This window comes from Equus asinus, chromosome 20, assembly GCF_041296235.1.
Source record: "Equus asinus isolate D_3611 breed Donkey chromosome 20, EquAss-T2T_v2, whole genome shotgun sequence".
In the NCBI taxonomy this organism is placed as follows: domain Eukaryota; kingdom Metazoa; phylum Chordata; class Mammalia; order Perissodactyla; family Equidae; genus Equus; species Equus asinus.
This window is the reverse complement of record NC_091809.1, coordinates 33,726,934-33,747,003: the sequence shown is the minus strand read 5'-3', so window position 1 is coordinate 33,747,003 and position 20,070 is coordinate 33,726,934. Positions and strand designations below refer to the sequence as shown.

The 20,070-nt window shown below is 40.5% G+C and overlaps 1 non-coding gene across 1 annotated transcript; it reads right to left on the bottom strand.

Moving 5' to 3' along the window:
* Positions 1-3,970: 3,970 nt before the first annotated feature.
* TRNAN-GUU (transfer RNA asparagine (anticodon GUU)) lies at positions 3,971-4,044 on the bottom strand. Its single transcript has one exon. It is a non-coding gene; the product is annotated as a tRNA-Asn (tRNA).
* Between the last annotated feature and the right edge of the window lie 16,026 nt (positions 4,045-20,070).

The window sequence follows — 20,070 nt, the reverse complement described above, 5'->3', positions numbered from 1 at the left end:
TTTCTTTTGGGAAGGATGAATGAAAGAAAATGCCAAACTCCATGCTTGTTTACCCCAACGTAATGCCCCTGGCGAAAGTGATGTAGAAAGATAGGAATAAGAGAAGTTAGACTTTTATTAAAATCCTGCTGAAGGTAAAGATTAGAGAAAGCAATAATTCTTGCTTGATGGTTTCAATTTGACTATGCTGTCTCCCATGTCTTTGTGTAATCAACTTATACACCCTGCTGTTTGTGTTTTGATCAATCCCACAAAGCAAGGCAATGAGAACAATGCAGTCAGCAGTTGCCTGGACCTGTTAGCGGATGTGATTTCAGTAACTAACTACTTGCTGACTCAGAGACAAGAGGAAAGCAGAAATCTCTCCCTGCTCTGTGGCCAGCCAAGCAATTACGAGACTGTCAAAGTCCACCGTGATGGGGACCTCTTTCTATCGCCCAGCTTGCTCATTTGCTGTGTCATCCATTAAGCAGGAGTGAAGCTTCATCCTAAAGTTAAAGAAACAAGTGAGTCATGTAAATCACTTCCGGGGCTGGGTATCCAGGACCAGGTGGCAAAAAGACCAGACCTCCTTCCCTAGCCCAGGGCTCCATTACTCACCTGCTCTCTTGTGTGGCTCCACAGAGTGAGCCAAAAGCAGAGCCGCTGTAGCACTCCCCCTTCTCTGCCAGGGAAAACAACCCCCAGCACAGAGCCTAGTCCCACAGTAGAAAAACGATGGCATTTGGAGTCAGATACGGTTACGTACTGACTTCGGCAAGGCTGTGCGACCTCCTATAGTCAGTTAACCTCTTTCGGCCTCAGGTTTCCCACCTATAACATAGTGGTTATGATATGACCACACATATCAATGCAAAATAATGTATGTACAACACCTGGCGCTCTCACGATCTGCGGGGAGGAATGTAAAGTGGCGCTGCCTCTTTGCAAAACAGCTCGACTTTCTTAAAAAGTTAAATGTAAATTTACCCTACAACTCAGCAGTTCTACTCCTAGGCATCTACCCAAGAGAAATGAAAACATGTCCCCACAAAGACTTCTGTGTGAATGTTCATAGCAGCATTATTCATGCTAAGTGAAAGAAGCCAGACAAAAAAAGATCACGTATTATATAAGTCCATTCACACGAGGAAACGCAAGGCCAGAAAAGACACAGCCGTGGGGACTTAGAGGGTTAGAGCTGCCTGGGGCTGGGGGCGGGGAAGGAGAGCCAGAGGGGTCTTTCCCAGGTGCTGGAAATGCTCTAAAATTGGATTGTGGGGATGGATGAATGACTCTGTAAATTCACTAAAGTTATTGAATAAACACATTTTAAGTGGTGGAATTTTATGGTATATAAATTATACGTCAATAAACCTGCTTCAAAAAACCCATCAGGCATGTAGTAGATACTCCGCACTGTAACGATTCACTAACGTTTACTAAGCCTTTCCTGGTAACCTACTTCAAACACATTACATGCTTAGCTCAGTTTAACTCCTATTTAGGCTCATTTAACCCTTATAAGGCACATGTCTGAGTTTCACAAACTTTGGCCTTTCAAATACAACTTTCACTATTTTTTCTGTATCGATTTAACCATCTGTTACAATTATCAACTGAATATTTTTCTTTAAGCAAAATTACTTTAAAAAAACAGGTTTTTACTTAAAAGTAAAACATTATATCACTATGGTCAATGGAAAACCAGTATCATTTGTCAAATAAAATATACTTTAAAAATAAACACAAGGAAATCCAACTGATTTTAGTTTGCAGGCAGAAGTTGTTGTCTAAAGAAAGCATGCTCTCTCTACTTGAAAAGGAGACTGAATTGTTAGAGAGGTGACTTAGACATGCCAGCACCAAGGGAGAATGTCCTGTGAGCAGAACTGGCGCCTGGGATCCTAGGCTGAGAACAAAGAAGGGTTTTTTTTCCCCCAGCATCTATACAGAGTTGAAAACAACTGAGGCTGGATAACTTCTTAGGGCTTCTCAGGAGGCAGAGGCACTCCTGTCCTTTATCACTATGCCCCTGTAAGTGCATCAAAGCAGATACCCGGGGAGAGAGAGGGGGGAGAGGGGCTGGGGACTCCCCAGGCCTGGTCAGGTGTGAGGTGTGTGACTCAGCTGATGAGGAGTGCTACCTTCCCCCAGGCAGTGGGGGGCCTGAGAGAATTACCCACCGAGAGCAGGGCACAGTAAGAAGGAGATGGCATCTCCCTACCTCCCTGGAGGTTGGAATCAGTCTCCCTGCCTGGAGCTGCTACCCAACATGTGTAGAGACAGAGACCTCGCAGGAGCCTGGGTGTGCCCCTGGCAGTTTGGATGAGGACGTGACCCTAGTCTCGATCCCTGGGAATGGATGCTGAGGGACAGTTGAAGCAGTCAGGCCAGAGTGACCCTCCGATGTCAGGGAACCACGCAGGGCCCACCGCAGGACTCCCCTCACACTAATGAGAGAATCAAAACTCGGATGCCCAGAACAAGGGGCATCAGTGATCAATCAGTTTTTAGCCAGAGCGGAAATGCAGCCAAGAGAGAGCTGGACATCATTTAAGGAGGAGACATTTCTCCCCTCTCCCTTCTTTCCCAAAATAATGAGAAAAAGAGATTCAAGTGAGCATTGCGGAAGGGAAAAATAAAACATTCATGTTTGTACTCCACTTGACTCAGACTGTTCCATAAACTGGATAAAGATTAAAACAACTTAAAAAGATCTCACCTTCACACTCTGCCATTCAACTAATATCTACACTGTAAGGTCTACAATTATCTTTGGCATCTGCCGCAGTTTGGGAAACACCATGCTGGGAGCTGAAGGGCTGCCTTCAGCCACGGCCTCCAACCCTGGGGCTGTCAACCGGGCACCGAACCCCGGTGGAATGACCTCAAGGCTGCTTCCCTCCATCTTCATAAACCTTGGCCTGTCTTTTCCACGCTACGCACATTCACAGCAAAATTTAGAAACGCTGCATACCTGACCCAAATGACCATTTTTCTCTCCTTTTCTCCCTTCTTTCTGTTTTTCTCACTTGCCGTATTTTTTTTTCCCCTTATTGATTCTCTGTTCTTGCCTTTTCTTGATCAGTAAGGGAGGATTCTGCCCAGCATTCTGCACTCTCTGCTGGGCTAAATGAGAATCCAGGGCTCAAGCATCCCAAGGCACAAGGGAGGCAAAAACTCCTGCCTGCAGCAGCCAGGGTCTGAATTCAGGTTCTGCCTCTTGTTAGCTATCGAGCCTTAAGCAAATTCCTGAACTTCTTGAGTTATGTTTTTTTATCTGTTAAATGGGATTGATAATAATATCCACTTCCCAGGTTGTTGTGAAGCTCAACATGGTAACTTAAAAATACATACCATACAATTCTGCAAAAGACGTTACTTTTTATTACCTTGGTGGTGGTTTTTAAAGGAGCACCTTTTAAAAAATAATTTGTTTAATCAAGTTATGTTTGTATGTTTCAATGTCTCTTAGAAACATAAAATTGAATGAAAAGATAATTTATAGAAACATATAGATTGTAATTCATTATGAATTTTATTTTTCTAGCTTTATTGAGATATAGTTGACATACATCACTGTGTAAATTTAAGGTATACGATGTGATGATTTGATGCACTTACATATTGTGAAATGATGACTACAGTTGGGTTACTTACCATGCCTATCACCTCATAATTACCATTTCTTTCTTGTGGTGAGAAAATTTAAGATCACTTTCTTAGCAACTTTTTTGTTTTTTTGAGGAAGATTAGCCCTGAGCTAACTGCTGCCATTCCTCCTCTTTTTGCTGAGGAAGACTGGCCCTGAGCTAACATCTGTGCCCATCTTCCTCTACTTTATATGTGGGACGCCTACCACAGCATGGCTTGCCAAGTGGTGCCATGTCCGCACCTGGGATCCAAACCTGGCGAACCCCAGGCCGCCGAAGCAGAACATGCGCACTTAAGCACTGCGCCACCGGGCTGGCCCCAAAAGCACATCATTCATCTCTAGGTGGGCTTGAACCACCAATCTTTCGATTAACAGCCAAACGCGCTAACCAATTGCGCCACAGAGACACCAGAGGTTGCTTTTTGCAACTTCAAATTATATAATCAATTATATAATACAGTATTGTTAACTATAGTCACCATGTTGTACATTAGATACCCAGAACTTATTCATCTTATAAGTGGAAGTTTGTACCCTTTGACCAACATCCCATTTCCCCACCCCAAGTCCCTGGAAACCACCACTCTACTCTCTGTTTCTATAAGTTCAGTTTTTTAGATTCTATGTGTAAGTGAGATCGTACAGTGTTTGCCTTTCTTAGTCTAACTTATTTCATTTAACATAATGCCCTCAAGGTCTATCCACGTTATCACAAAAGGCAGGATTTGCTTCTTTTTAATGTCTGAATAATATTTCATTGTATATGTATCCTACTTTTTTTTGATCCATTCATCCATGGATGGACACGTAAGTTGTTTCCATGTCTTGGCTATTGTGAATAATGCTGCAATTAATGTGGAGGTGCAGATGTCTCTCTGAGATAGTGATTTCATTTTCTTTGGATATATACCCAGAAGTGGAATTACTGGATCATATGGCGTCTCTATTTTTGGTTTTTTGAGGGACCTCCATATGCTTTCCATAGTGGCTGTGCACTTTACATTCCCACCAACAGTGCACAAGGGTTCCCTTTGCTCCACATCCTCTCCAACACTTATCTCTTGTCTTTTTGATAACAGCCATTGCAACAGGTGTGAAGCAATATCTCCTTGTGGTTTTGATTCGCATTTCCCTGGTGATTAGTGGTGCTGAGCATCTTTTCATGTACCTGTTGCCCATTTGTATGTCTTTTTGGGAAAATATTGTGAATTTTAAAATACACAAAACAGTGCTATGTGTTATTCATGAATATATACATTTATAGGAAGAGTACAGCCATGCACCACATAATGATGTTTCAGTCAAGGATGGACCACATATACGACAGTGGTCTCGTAAGATTAGCACCATATAGCCTAGGTGTGTAGTAGGCTACTATCTAAATTTGTGTAAGTGCACTCTATGATGTTCACATAATGATGAAATCACCTAACAACGTTTTTCTGAGAATGTGTCCCTGTCATTAAGTGACACCTGTCTGTACTTCAAATGTGTGAGAAAACACATTAAACTCATGCTAATAGTTGCTCCTGGGGAGAAAGGGGCAGAGGGACTGGGGAAGGGTACACAGGGGCTTCAGCTGTAGCTCTGGTGTTCTATTCCTTCCAAAAAAGAAATATTCAAAGCAAATATAACAAATTACAAACAATTGTTCAATCTTGGTGGCAGGCACATGAATGTTTATTATAATTATTCTCTATGCTTTTTTCTTTTTTTTTCGGTGAGGAAGATTGGCCCAGAGTTAGCATCCGTTGCGAATCTTCCTCTTTTTGCTTGAGAAAGATCGTCTCTGAGCTAACATCTGTGCCAGTCTTCTTCTATTTCATGTGTGGGATGCTGCTACAGCAATAGCTTGATGAGCAGTGTGTAGGTCTGCACCTGGGATCCAAACCCTTAAACCCTGGGCCACTGAAGTGGAGAGTGGGAACTTAATCACTACACCACTGGGCTGGCCCCTATACATTTCTCTTTTGAAAAACAAAAATCCTTAAAAAATGTTTCTGTTCAATGCTGAAAATCTGTAGAAAACAGAAAAGAAAAAAGGCAGTAACCACAACAAAAACCTAACCAAAATAATCACTATCAACCTTTATTGGTATCTGTGCCTCCCATCTTTTTTATTCATTTATACAGTTAAACACAACTGAGTTACTTTATTTCGTGATACCTAAGTCGCCTGCTGGCAGCTGGATTGGGTCGCCTTTGGCCTATGTGTCAAACGGCTGGTTTTATATGAATAAAACCACTCCCACCACCCTTTTATTATTGAAACTCTGGTTTATAAAACTTCTCTTCGAAGACAAAAGATCTGTTGTATAGACTGTAAATATTTAATTTAATCCACATCCACTTAGGCCTGCCTGGTGTTTGTTTTTCATTTATATTTCACCATGTTACATAATGCCAAATTCGTCTGCCGATTCAGTTAAAAAAAAAAAAGGCAAAGTAGGTTGTTGGTGTTGTATAGATACCAAATGTTTAGGCAATCAACGAATTTTTCTTTTTTATCTACTTGGTTTAGAATCGCACATGTGTTCTCCTTCTATGTCAATGGTAGATAAGGGTACTTTTTCCCTTTCCACCCTTTCCCTTTTCAGCTATCTACTTTTTTTAGTTTGGGTTCAAACTCAGGAGTTGGTTAAGGTTAAGGCTTCAATACTCAACCAGTCAAGAAATTTGGATTTGGCCTCTAACATCTGAAAAAGCCTCCTGAAAGTTTAAAACTGCGCTGTCCAATATAGCAGCCACTGGCCACACGTGGCTCTTCAAGGTTAGATTTATTAAAATTAAACAAAATTCAGTTCCTCAGTCACACTAGGCACATTTCCAAGTTCTCAGTAGTCACAGGTGGCTGGTGACTCCTGTGTTGGACAGCGCAGACACGGAACACGTCCATATCTCAGAAAGCTTGCTGGATCGTGCTGGTCTGGAATCACTGGGCAGCAGCTGTGGTCATTTCCTGCACTTTCCAAATTTCCCACTTTCATCTTCCTAGCTTTGAAAAACTTCTGCAGATGCAACTCCTAATGAGGAAACAGTGGGTGATAGATGAATGAGGAAGACAAAACTACCCAGCGAGAGGCCTCTTCCCCTCCCCTAGAGACTGCCACTCTGTCCTGGCCCACGCCTTCGAGCTGCTGGAAGATTTTCAGATGAAGATCTTACCAAGAGACAGAAGAGGATCCACCCATCTAAGGCTCCTTGTTTATTTGTGAAAGAGAGTTTGAGGATTTGAGGCAAATGTAATAGGTAATCCAGTTTCATCCTCAGGCAAACTTCTAGTCACTGCATCTACCTATTTCCTTCTTGGAAATCAGACTAATGGTCAACTAATAGATGCAGAGTAGGGAGAGCAGGAAATTGGCCAATTCAGTGGCTCCACAAGGTCAATAAGCAGTCAGTAGCTCATAATGACTCTTCTTTTTGTAGAGGACATGCTCTACTGACAGGGCAACAAGATAAGCTCACACCTGCTACTCTTTGAAGCAAGGAAAAATCATTAGCAAGTGAAATTTCTGGTGCATACGTCTTCCCAAAACTCACGAGAAGATTTTTCTTAACAATTCTCTCCACTCTTTCCGTCATCTCACATAGTGCACCATTGTTTAATTTTTCATTGGATTTAATCTCCCTCTGTATTTTTGCATTTGGCTTTTACAGAAGTGTGCTCTCTGGCAATTCTAGAATGACTCAATATACCATTTAAACTTTAAATCACCACATTTTATTAAAATGCCTATAAAGTATTTATTATTTTAATTAACAGAAGTATGTCATTTGCAATAATTACCTTGGGACATGAGCATAAAGTTAAAAACACTCAGAAAGTTTTGTAAAACTATAAAAGCTTTCAGCTGATGACAAATGTGCACTTTAGGCATTATGCCATTTTAAATAATTTTAAAGCAGTTTTCACAAAATCTTATGGAGAGGCCAGCTGAAGAAAGATAAACGTTGGTCCAAACTCCAAAGGAAGCCAAAGGAGGGGCTTCCCCAGGATTGGAGCGGGGAGGAAGTTATGTAAACAAGCGTCTTCCAGGATGAGGTCTCTGTTGGCCCCAGGTCCTCTTCTCTAAACAGACTTTGGAGCCTGTCAGAGGAGGTGCCCTGCTGGATATCAAGGTGCCACAGTGCTGCAGAGGGAGAGAGGCCGTCACTAGGGTACCAAATCTCAAACCACTTAGGTCTCTAATAGACGTGGTCAACACTTAAAATTCTCCTTAGAAGCAAGCAGGCAGCTTGTTTCAGAGCCTCCGAGACAGGTTCGATCTCCTTCCTTCAGAGTTTCTGAGGTAAAAGAAATACATCTGATGAGTTTTCATTTAATGTTGTAAATCTTTCCCTGAATATTAGGCAAATATTAGCCCTGTGTGTCGTCACCATTAACTTCTCTTCAACTCACTGGAGGCTGATCGTCGCTGCCAGCTCCTCACCTTTGCCTCTTTGCAGTAACAGTGATGAGCTTGGAGAGAGGATCTGAGAAACCTCCCTGGTTTCAATCAGCCACACAGAGTTACTAGTTACAGATAACCTCAGTCCTTGTTGATGGGAACGTGCAGACCACCTGTGTAAGTACAGCCACATGCTTACAAAAAAGCATGTCCCTAGGCTACACCTGAGACCCAACGACTCAGAATCTTTGGAGAGGGGTGCCAGAAATCTGCATTCCTACTCACTTTCTTCCATGATTCTCACATTATAATTTAAGACTGAGTGGATGGAAGATAAAAAGGTTTTCTATGCCTTTTACTATGAAGAAACAAGATGAGTCAGAAATTCAGCTAAATCTCTGAACCAGAACAAGGAAAAATTAATAATTGAGAAATAACTCTGGGCAAAAAGCAGAAGTAGAAGAATTTTAAAGCTATGAGTACTTCTAAGGAGTCCAATGACTTGGAATCCCTTAGTGATCATATGTCCCTCATTTTTTAAGCTAGTTCCAGTTTCAAGTATCCTGTCCTATTGCATGAGACCATCAGCAAGTGTTCATCTTCTCTTTATTTCCATTTCTCATTTGTGAAATGAGAAATAGAAATTTTTGTCCTACATACCACATAATGTTTTTGTAAAGATGGATCAAATGAGATAATATACGTGAAAGCAGTTTACAAACTATAAAGTGCTTTACAAACATTATTAGGTCCAGGGAATAGCGAATTGTATTCTTCTCTCATTGACTAATTCTTTGTCATTTTGGAAAAATCAGTTACTAATTCAATCTTATCTTCTGTGAATTAGGGCTATGTCTTTGAATCATGAGTGAACTCTATTATGGCACAATCAATTCACTCATTGTTTGTCTTTGCAATTGAGTTAACATTTGGTAATTCACAGCAATTATGGAGATAGCTAAGAAGTGTTACTTAGGGCTCTTCACAAATGTAGACACAATTTAAATTCTCATCCTTCTCTCCATCCTTCATATCGTTTCTTTTCTTTTTTGCTGTTGGTTTAAAAGTATCTATTTAGTTTTTTTACTAAGTAATACATTTGCAAAAATCAAAAAGTATAAAAAGCTAAAATATAAAGAGTCCCTTTAGCCCTCCATCTCCCAACCAATTCCCACCTACCCTTTGCCAGCAGTCAACGTCCCTGAGTTCTTGAGCATACTTCCAGAGATTATTTTTATGCATACACTAGCAGATATAAATATATACTTTTATATCTGTATATAAATGTTATATTACATAATATTTAGTATACATAGTATATTTTCTATGCTTATCTATTTTTATCGTTTTACTCCTCCTTTTACTTTGTAACGTGATGGCAGCATATTCCAGACACGGCTCTGTATTTGCTGCTTCACTTAACAATATATCCTGGAGATCTTTGGCTAACACAATATAAGCGTTTCCTCAATCATTTTTACAGCTACAGTAAATTCTTTTGTATGGCTGTGCTATGATTCATCTAACGAATCTCATACTGATAAAATTTTAGGTGGTTTCCAATTTTTTGTCATTATAAAGAATGCTACAATGAATAAACTTGAACATTCATTATTTTCCATTTGTGTGAGTATATCTGGAAGATAAATTCCATATGGCCTATTTTCTAATGTTTTGGTTGATTTTTTGGGACTACTCCCAAATTGTGCACATCTTTCTGCAAATTAGGGAAACTGAAATTGTGCACAATACTCTAAGAATAATCTTCCCAGTCCCGAAGATAGCAGGATTGCCCTTCTCTCTTTTGTTCTTGCAAATCAGACCTGCCAGAATTGTAAACCAGTTGTTAAAAATGGCCTAACAATGTTCCAAAAAAGAAAGACTATTAAAAGCAATGACCTAGCCTTGCTGAAGAAATTAAATATCTAAGCACCATAATTTCCAGCTATTTTACTGCTATTTATTTTTACACATTTTTCCCTCTTTAACCCTTGTTCTTTGTTTTGTTTTCTGTCTTAATGGAAGGGTTTGATTAAGGTCAAGGCTGCCCAACACACGACAATAAAAGCAATTAAGAAGAGGGAGAAGGGAAAATACTATTTTAACTGTCAAGTATGTGTGGTGGCTAAATGTTCTGATTTAAAATATTTCCTCTCACTGTCTGATCATATGTCTCAATCTCGGTTTTAGAAAATATAATCAGCATGCAAATATAGAATATCTTAGGCCCAGTAATTCAGTAGCTATCACCTGTCAATGTTTAAGGTGTCAGCAATTGCTTGAGAATTTCAGTTTTCCTTTTTATGTATTTATTTGTTTATTTATTTATTTATTTATTTATTTAGAGGACGATTAGCCCTGAGCTAACATCTGCTGCCAATCCTCCTCTTTTTGATGAGGAAGACTGGTCCTGAGCTAACACCCGTGCCCATCTTCCTCTACTTTATATGTGGGACACCTACCACAGCATGGCTTGTCAAGCAATGTCACGTCTATACCTGTGATCTGAACTGTCGAAGCCAGGGCCACTGAAGTGGAACGTCTGAACTTAACTGCTACACCACCAGGCCAGCCCCCTCAGTTTCCTTAATGTTAATTAATGCTCCAGGATTCAAAGTGACTCAGTGGCAGAAAGAGCTACTAACTCTAAGGAGGTTTTGAGGTATTTGTTAAGCATATACAAGCTAAACGGCACTACATTCATTTTCCATAAGAAGTGGAACTTTAAGGGAAAGCCACAATCCCCAAAGTTCACTTTAACTAATTGTCTCACCATGATTTTTCTGTCTTACCTGTCCCTTTCTTTGCTTTCCTCACTCCCCAATTTTTTTTTTTCTTGCTGAGGAAGATTAGCCCTGAGCTAACATCTGTGCCAATCTTCCTCCACTTTATAGATGGGTCACTGTCACAGCATGGCTGACAAGTGGTGTAGGTCCATGCCTGGGATCCAAACCCACAAATCCAGGCCACTGAAGTAGAGCACACTGAACTTAACCAATATGCCATGGGGCCAGCCCCACTCCCAAATCTTCCTTTGCCAGAATTTCTCAAGCAGGGGTAAAATGACTTAAAAAAAATAAGTCCTTGGGGCCAGTCCCATGGCCTAGTGGTTAAGTTCAGTGTGCTCCACTTCTGTGGCCCAGGTTCAGTTCTCAGGCATAGACCTACACCACTCGTCAGAGGCTATGCTGTGGCGGCAACCCACATTCAAAATAGGGGAAGACTGGCACAGATATTAGCCCAGGGTGATTTTTCCTCAAGCAAAAAGAGGAAGATTGGTAACAGATGTTAGCTCAGGATGAATCTTCCCCAGTACAAAAAAAAAAAAAAAAAAGTCCTTGCATTTCCTCAAGGGAATGGCTAAAAATGGAGGTAACAGTTTGAGGAACTAAGAGGTCATGGATAACATGTAAAGTAGATGGATAGTTGAGAGCTGACTTGGTTTGGTTTTCATCAGACACCTCGAACTCAGAATAAGAATTGACTTACAGCTAGCAATAGAAAACAACAGAATTTAGGAATGAACCTTCAAAAAATTTTTATAAAGAACTAAGCAAATGGCATGATGAAGAATTAGATAGAAAGCCATTCTTTACCTATTTTTGAAAGCGAGAATCTTTAAACCAATCTGCACCCTTGGTCACTGTAAATTCAGCCTCACAGATCCTGAAAGCTTCAAGCTTAATCTCTATAGGGCAGCAGCCAAGAGCAAAAGATTAAAAACAACCACTACAAGAATAACTTCTCTTGCGAGGATGGGTTATTGCCCCATACATCAGTCTTTATGACTTGAAACTGTTACAATCTTTTTATTTGGTGATGTCAACTTGATTTTGTGATATTCAAGTAGCATTTATCCTCACCAAATATGTCAGTTGATACATTTGCCTTATGCGTAGTTTATCTTTACTGTTCTCTGCGCAGTTCAGTGTAAATGATTTCTATCAGATCTGAAAGGTTGCATACGTAGTCAAATCTCAAAGATTCAAGTAACAGTTATACATTTTTCAAATTACTTGTATCAAATATTCAATTCTGTCTGCCTCTCACAGTTTCTTATTTTATGTTATTTTTATTTTTTCATGGGTCCTTCTTTTAATGGCAATCTCTTACTCTTCAGTTTCACCCCTAGATACTTTTTAGCATACATCTCAAAGGAAAAAATATATATTTTTCTCACATAACCATAATGCCATTGTCACGTCTAACAAATTTAACAAAATGTCTCAAAATGAATTTTCGTTTCATAATATTGTATCATGGCTATGTAATTTAGTGTGTGAATACCAGCAAAGTACAGATGGTACCATCCTGGTTTTCTGAAAAGAGCTGGAGCAAATCTGGTCATTCCGACATTAGCAACATCTGATGGCATGATGGCGGGGTTAGTCATCACGTGGTGATTAGTGCCCTGTCTGGTCTGCAACCAATCCCCAAAAGAAGCGAGATCTGGTTTACAACAGTACATTTGGAAACAACTCAAGTCTTCAGCACTTTCATCAAGTACAATGTAACGAGGGGTTTAAAAGCTGATTTAGAATATGTTTCTGGACTGCTGGATGCAGAACCCTTTTTATCTCAAAATTGTACAGACATCATCAAAAGTCTCAGTAGGGCAGGCATCCGGGAGCTGCTTTGAATGCTGCTGACTGTGCTTTTAAGGAGGTGTGCCAGAAAATGTGATCAGAACAACTTCTCATAAGGAGTCAGCAGAGACAGTGCCACATTGAGTTGCCTTCAGAATTTGGGTACCAGGTCACCTTTTGAGAGCAAAGCTACTGAGCGTTAGCATAAACTTATTTTAGGTAGCCATCTGCAGAAGAAATAGTGTTGTGGGTGAAAATATTGGAAACATTCGTTTCCAACAAATGGACAGTAAAATATTTAGTGGTGTTTAAGCAGCATGTGTCAAGTCTAGTACTTAAGAGAGACAGTTCTGGAAAGAGGCAGCCTGGGTTCCAATCCTGTTGTTTCTACCTATTTTCTAGGTAACCTGGAACAAATTATGTAGTCTCTCTGAGCCTCAGAGAGTTGTGACTATTAAATTAAAAATTAAATGAAATAATTTTCAGTTTTTCATATCCCTCGATATTGGAAATGATGTTCCCAAAATAGCTAGTATGAGTGTTCTGGTCTCCTGAAATCTGGAACCCATTGACAACGGATGTACGATCTTTTCATTCTACATGGCAATCTCTTCTGAGTTTGGTTACCTTAGGATGGTACTTTGTGTGTTCTGATAAGATCAAATTTCTGATCTGCAAAGTCAAGAACTACCATGTTAGTTCTTTATAAAAATGTTTTGAAGGTTTATTCCTGAGTTCTGCTGTTTTCTATCACTCAGCTATAAGTTGATTCTAATTTGAGTTCAGAGGTGTCTGATGAAAAACAAACCAAGTCAGCTCTCAGCCATCCATCTCCTTTACACGTTATCCATGACCTCTTAGTTCCTCAAACCGCCAACAGTGATCTTCCTAAAATGCAAATCTGACCATCATTTAGTGGTTCCCCATAGCAGTCAAGATAGTGCTCAAAAACTGAGCACCTTTATTTCTCATGCTCCCTCTTTTCTCTGTTGTTTCCACGTGGTGTCACGCTGCTTCATGCTTCCCTGTCCATACCCAGCCCAATGCCTGGACTTGGCTGACACCTGCTAGCCACAGGCACCTTCTTTGTCTAAGTTACCGCTAGCTTTTCAAACTCAGTTAAAGCATCTTTTCCTCTGGTAAGTTTTCCTTGTTATCATAACACTGTTTTTTTTTTTTTTTAAGGAAGATTAGCCTGGAGCTAACATCTGCTGCCAGTCCTCCTCTTTTTGCTGAGGAAGACTGGCCCTGAGCTAACATCTGTGCCCATCTTCCTCCACTTTATATGTGGGACGCCTACCACAGCATGGCTTGACAAGCGGTCCCATGTCCACACTTGGGATCTGAACCAGCAAACCCTGTGCCGTTGAAGTGCAATGTTCGAACTTAACCACTGCACCACCAGGCCAGCCCCCATAACACTTTTTTAACATTGAACAAAGAGCCTTTATTAAGGAAATTGAGAACAAGAAGCATATCTTTTTTCACCTTATATCCCAAGTAAAGTACATGGCACACTGTAGGTGCTAAATGAATATCTGTTGAATGAATTATTATGTGACTTTCATATTGATGTCTCATCAGCAAATGTTAGGTTGTATTAATAAAATACACACTGTTTTGAAAAAGGCCATTATCCCACATAGCATGTGAAATATTGTGCTCAGTTTTGGAGTCCACATTTTTAGAGGCTGATTGTTAAATTGGAATGTATACAGAGGTATGAAGGTGGTAAGAAGGTCTGAAAACAATATCACAAGTAAAATGGTTATAGAATGAGTCTGTTTACATTTAATAAAGGACTGAGAAGAGAAGGCAGAACGGCATATGACAGCCATCTTTAAATATGGGATGAAGATAAGCTCAGTAAAAAGACAAAATTTCTAACCTCAGAGCTACGAGTTTCTCCATTCTTCCATCATGGATGTTGTAGAAAGGACTTCTACACAGTGTATAAAGATGATCTGAATATCTTCAAACTCTTTGATTTGGGGCTTCTCAAGCTGTGTAATTTCACATCAGTTTTTCTGAAAAGTAAGTACCAGGTAGAAATCACCAAAAATAAGAACTTTTAGTGCAAGTAGTTCCTAGCACTGAGGTTTTTATCATCATTTTATATTTTCTGCACTAAAGGCAGAAGAAATCATTCAAAGTAGCACCCAATAAGAGTACTAAAAAATGTGGTATCATTATGGGCCACTGAGAAAATAGCCATAGCCAGGCAGAACAGATCAAGGAATGGAATGGCGTCGTTCAAATGAAGACTCAGGGATAACAACAAGCGAAGGAAGGTAAACAAGCTGGGCCACAGGGAATAACAGCTCCTCCAAAAGTGATCTGCAGCCAGAAGCAGCTTTTCTGCAGAGCTGTTGAAGATTAAGCTTCAGGGCCGCTCGCTGCTCCAGTCTCCTCCAAGGCCCTGGCAGGGACCCTAATAATCTTGCGTTGTTCATCATTAGGAGGGTACCCAAGATTGTTTAAGTGTTAGGTGTTACAAAACTTGTTTGCTTCAAGCCTGTAAACCAGTTTACCAGCAAAACAAAACTTAGCATAGATGTAGTGTGTTTAAAGTTGTTTTTCAAGCATTGTATTTCAGACATGCTTACATACCAAGATTGCAATCAGTTAAATCAATATTATCTTTGAAAACAAAAGATATTTACACGTATGCTCTAGGGCCAAATTCTTTCTCATGTCTAGACCCTGCTCTGGCAATATCGAATTTGGAGGCTCTGTATTAAGTACTTGATATTTTTGTCTATTTGACTTGTTTGAAAGTCAGATCTTAATTACTTCGTTATGTTCTACAGGTGTAAACCATGTAAAGTTAAACTTGTTCTGCTTCGAGCAGGGCGTTCCTCTGAGAAGTGGTTCCACCTGTTCACCATCAGCGGCAGAGGGAACAGGGAAGCCTTCTAGGCAGGAGGGAAGTACGGGACAGAAATATGGGAAAAATAGGCAACTGTCTAACTCCTCGTGTCACATTTTTATAGCATGGCTTCTCTATTTATTACTAGAAGTGTGATTTTACAGAATATCACAAAGTTACATTAAAATGCAAGCAAAGAGAATGGCCAGCCACTGATACATTTTTCCATGCATCCACCGAGGGATTTATTAGACTATTATTTTCCAATAGCTGGTGGGGAGTCTGTTAGCATGATGTAAGCAGAAGATGTTAAGTCTCTGAGTTACACAAACAAGATTCAATTTCCTTGCCTGTTAGTTACTGGTTTCAGGCTGGGGGCAAGTTATTTAACCTCTCTGAGCCTGTTTTCTCATCTGTAAAATGAAGATAATACTCATCTTACAAATCTCAATGGTCTCTGTTGCATTTTCCATTTCTTCCCTTCCCCCCAGTGCCTTCTTATCCACGACAAACAGCAATGACAATGACAACAAAACTCTCCACCCATACCCGACAAGACTACTCTATTAGTTCACTCTTAACAAGACACGTCTTGGAAGAGATGACCGTACTTGTGAGCTCTTCCCAACGAGCCACGTAAACCTTTACTTCCCGCAAGTAGATTTTATCCTTACAAAGAAACGACTAACGATCAAGTTCAACGGTCTCGAAGTTCATTGTTCCTTTCTTACTCCTCATCCTACTTGGCCTTTCCTAGCTTTTAACTCTATGCTGTGATGATAAACATTAGTTATACAGAAAAATAATGTAGCCTTCTAGGTTTCTTTCTATGTCTCTTGTTGCTGTCCCCACTGGCTATCTCATGGATTTAACTAGTAGCTTTTTGGTAGGTAATTCCCCAAATTCTAATTCTAATTCCAACCTCTCTCTGAGCTTTTCCCCAAGTAACCAGTCTGCATCTCGTGTTGGAGATCTTGCTGACATTTCATCATCTGCACTCTCCTCCCATCCCTATAATCTTCTTATTCTTCTCTCTTTCTGCCAATGGCATTGTCATCACCATATTCTCCACTGTGTTTGGCACTATGTTTGAACACCCGAGGTTCTTTTAATTCCTCCTCCCCTTCTCCTCCACTGATGCCTGCGGCTAGTGGCTTTCCTTTTGCACCTGTTTCCTTTCTAGTCCCACTGCATCTCTCTTAGTTGTGTCCATATGACTTTTTCCCCAGTATCACAAGAGGTTTCTAGTTCGCCTCCTTGCCTCTAGCCTCTGGTTCATCCCTCATATGGCTGTCACACTCAATTTGTCTAAAAGCCAACTCCAATGACATCTCTGTCCAAAGAGTTCTATGGCTCCTCAGTATCCTTTAGGTAAACCCACCAATCATCCTGCTTTTGCTATTTTTTACAAACCCTCTGCTGCAGTTAAGTGAAATACTCACATACTCTCGTACATGTCGTGTTTTTCCAGTGCCTTTGCTCACATTGTTCCTTCCGTGTTTCTTGTCCTCTCCTGACACCGTATATGCACATCCAGTGTATGTTCCCAGGAAACCTCAGATATAATCTCCTCTATGATCCTTGCCGCAGTCCCCAGTCAGGTGTACCTAACTTCCTGCTTTGTTTTACGTTCTAAAATATGTAGGCAGTTCTTCTCTTAGGCCATTTATGACTTTCCACCTAGTACTTTATTTAGGCATGCACAAGTCTTATCCTCTCTGCCGGATTGTAAAGCTCATGTAGTTACATGTTCATTCAGCAAGTATTTTTTGAATGCCTGTTGAGTAGAACCACTATGCCAGATTGTAGGTACAGAAATGAATAAAAAATAAGCAAAACGTGGTTCCTCCCCTCAAGGGACTCAGGGTATAATTAAGGAGACAGTAAAGAAAATAAGTAATTAATATTCGGTTTACAAATAGTGTAGGGTATAATTAAGGAGACAGTAAAGAAAATAAGTAATTAATATTCGGTTTACAAATAGTGTGTCAGAGGTGCGTACAGAATGTTTTTGGGGACAGAAAGGAGGTACAGCAACTCAGCCTTGGAGAAGAAGGAAGAGCAGAAAAATTCTGTGAGCACGTGATACTTGAACCAAGCCTTACGCACTAAGTCAGTCCTGGACGGGGTGGTAGGTTGGGGGCAGGGGAGGGATGCATTCTGGGAACGGCACAGTTATAGGCCAAGACCAAGGTGTATAACCGATTCATGTTTATTTCCCATACGGTAATGTTCCAACACCTGTCTTAGACCAGGACCGTTCCATTGTGAAGTGTTCCCCGTTCTGATTTGTAACGGGGCAAACAAAGGCAATGTAGTGAGTTGTATCCAACTTTTACATTTTAAAATTATGATCATTCTTACTTCTTTTGTTGTTAAATGTTCTTTCTTTAATGAAACGGTGGTGATAATACACAGCTGTGTCTGAATTTAATGTTTTATTTGGAAAACCAAAACACTGGTCATTTTATTTTTTATTTTTTTTTAGGAAGATTAGCCCTGAGCTAACTGCTGCCAATTCTTTTTGCTGAGGAAGACTGGCCCTGAGCTAACATCCACGCCCATCTTCCTCTACTTTATATGTGGGACGCCTACCACAGCATGGCTTTTTGCCAAGTGGTGCCACGTCCGCACCAGGGATCCAAACCGGTGAACCCTGGGCTGTGACCCCCGGGCTGCCGAGAAGCGGAACATGTGCACTTAACCACTGCTCCACCGGACCAGCCCCTCAGGTGCCACTCTTTAAAAAAAAGAAAAAGTATTAGTGCATTAGAATTCCCTGCAGAGCTTTTTTTTTTTTTGAGGAAGATTGGACCTGAGCTAACATCCACCACCAATCCTCCTCCTTTTGCTGAGGAAGACTGGCCCTGGGCTAACACCTGTGCCCATCTTCCTCTACTTTACATGTGGGATGCCTGCCACAGCATGGCTTGATAAGCTGTGCCTGGGATCCGAACTGGCAAACCCCCAGGCTGCTGAAGTAGAACACACGAATTTAAGTGCTACAACACCTGGCTAGCCCCCCTGCAGAGCTTTAAAAAAGTATAATAAACTGACACTTTATGACACCTTAGCCTTAGTAATTCAGAATTTCTGAGGTAGGAGCTCAGGAATTTGCCTTCTAATAAAACTTCTTAGTTGATTCAGAAAAGCATCATGATTTGGGCGCAACTACTCTAGCCGGTTGACTTCACCTGAATTAGGGTTGAATAAATAGGCCAAATGAATGAGTGAGTGCTGCTCATATAAGTATACATTTAGGGACATAAACTGTACATTTTTTCCTAACACTGAAATGTACACATCTTAAGAGTGTACTGATAGAAGAAGATAACTCTTTTATGAGAAAGTCTGATTCTTTTTCTTCTTTTTTTTAATGTAAGGTATTTTATTTGATCTTGTTCTTTCTTTCTTCCTTCTTTCGTTCCTTCGTTCCTTCCTTTCTTCCTTCCTTCCTTCCTTTCTTTCCCTTTCTCTCTCTCTCTCTCCCTCCCTCCATCCCTCCCTCTTTCTTTTCCTTCTTTCCTTCTTTCCTTCTTTCTTTCTTGCTGAGGAAGATTTGCCCTGAGCTAACATCTGTGCCAATCTTCCTCCACTTTACATATGGGTCACTGTCACAGAATGGCTGACGAGTGGTATAGGGATCCAAATCTGTGAACCTGGGCCGCTGAAGTGGAGCACACTGAACTTAACCGCTATGACACGGGGCTGACCCCTGAAAGTCTGATTCTTAAGAAGATAGAAAAAACAGGTTATTTTAGGGCCTTTTATTTTTGTGCACACAGGGTAATAACACGGAAACAGTATTCTTGCAAAGACTTGGCCACTGATGTGAACTTATTTAGGATGAAAAAGTATTGTCTGAGAATTGCACACTAGGTATGCTCTTGTCTGTGTCATTTAATAAAAAGAGGGTAACATTTTAAAGTCAAGAACATTGATGAATGGTGCAATAAACTCTTGTTAATAATCCATCAGTGACCCAAAAATGCAAATAAACTTCCTTCAAGACCTAACTGATTTTAGAGTGAAACCCCCTAAATCATTTTTTTACATTTCCTAGTTCCGTCCCACAATATTAAAGCTCAGTCTTGAATACACAGTCTCCAAGGCATGAATATCGAGGTCACGGTTCTAAACTCAGGTAATTTCACTCGCTTTCCTCTCCCCATTTAGATTCACGGCAATTTAGAGATCCCACAGTTCAAGTTTCTGACACTGTGTTACAGGACTCACCTAAGGCTCGGCACCAGCGCTGGGACTAACCTGTCAGGGACACTGTTTCCATACATACTTTCATAGGAACTTGCACTTGGTAACATGGTGCTTTACCCTCATTTCACCCTTTATGGTTAAGTCCTTTCATGTTTTTCACTATTGTACATTCATTTTTCATTGAATCACACAAATTGGTGAGTTGAGACAGGGTGTGTTTTTTTTTCAGGGAAAGATTCACCCTGAGCTAACATCTGTTGCCAGTCTTCCTCTTTTTTTTTTTTCCTCCCCAAAGCCCCAGTGCATAGTTATATATCGTAGTTATAAGTCCTTCTAGTTCTTCTATGTGAGCCACTGCCACAGCATGGCAAC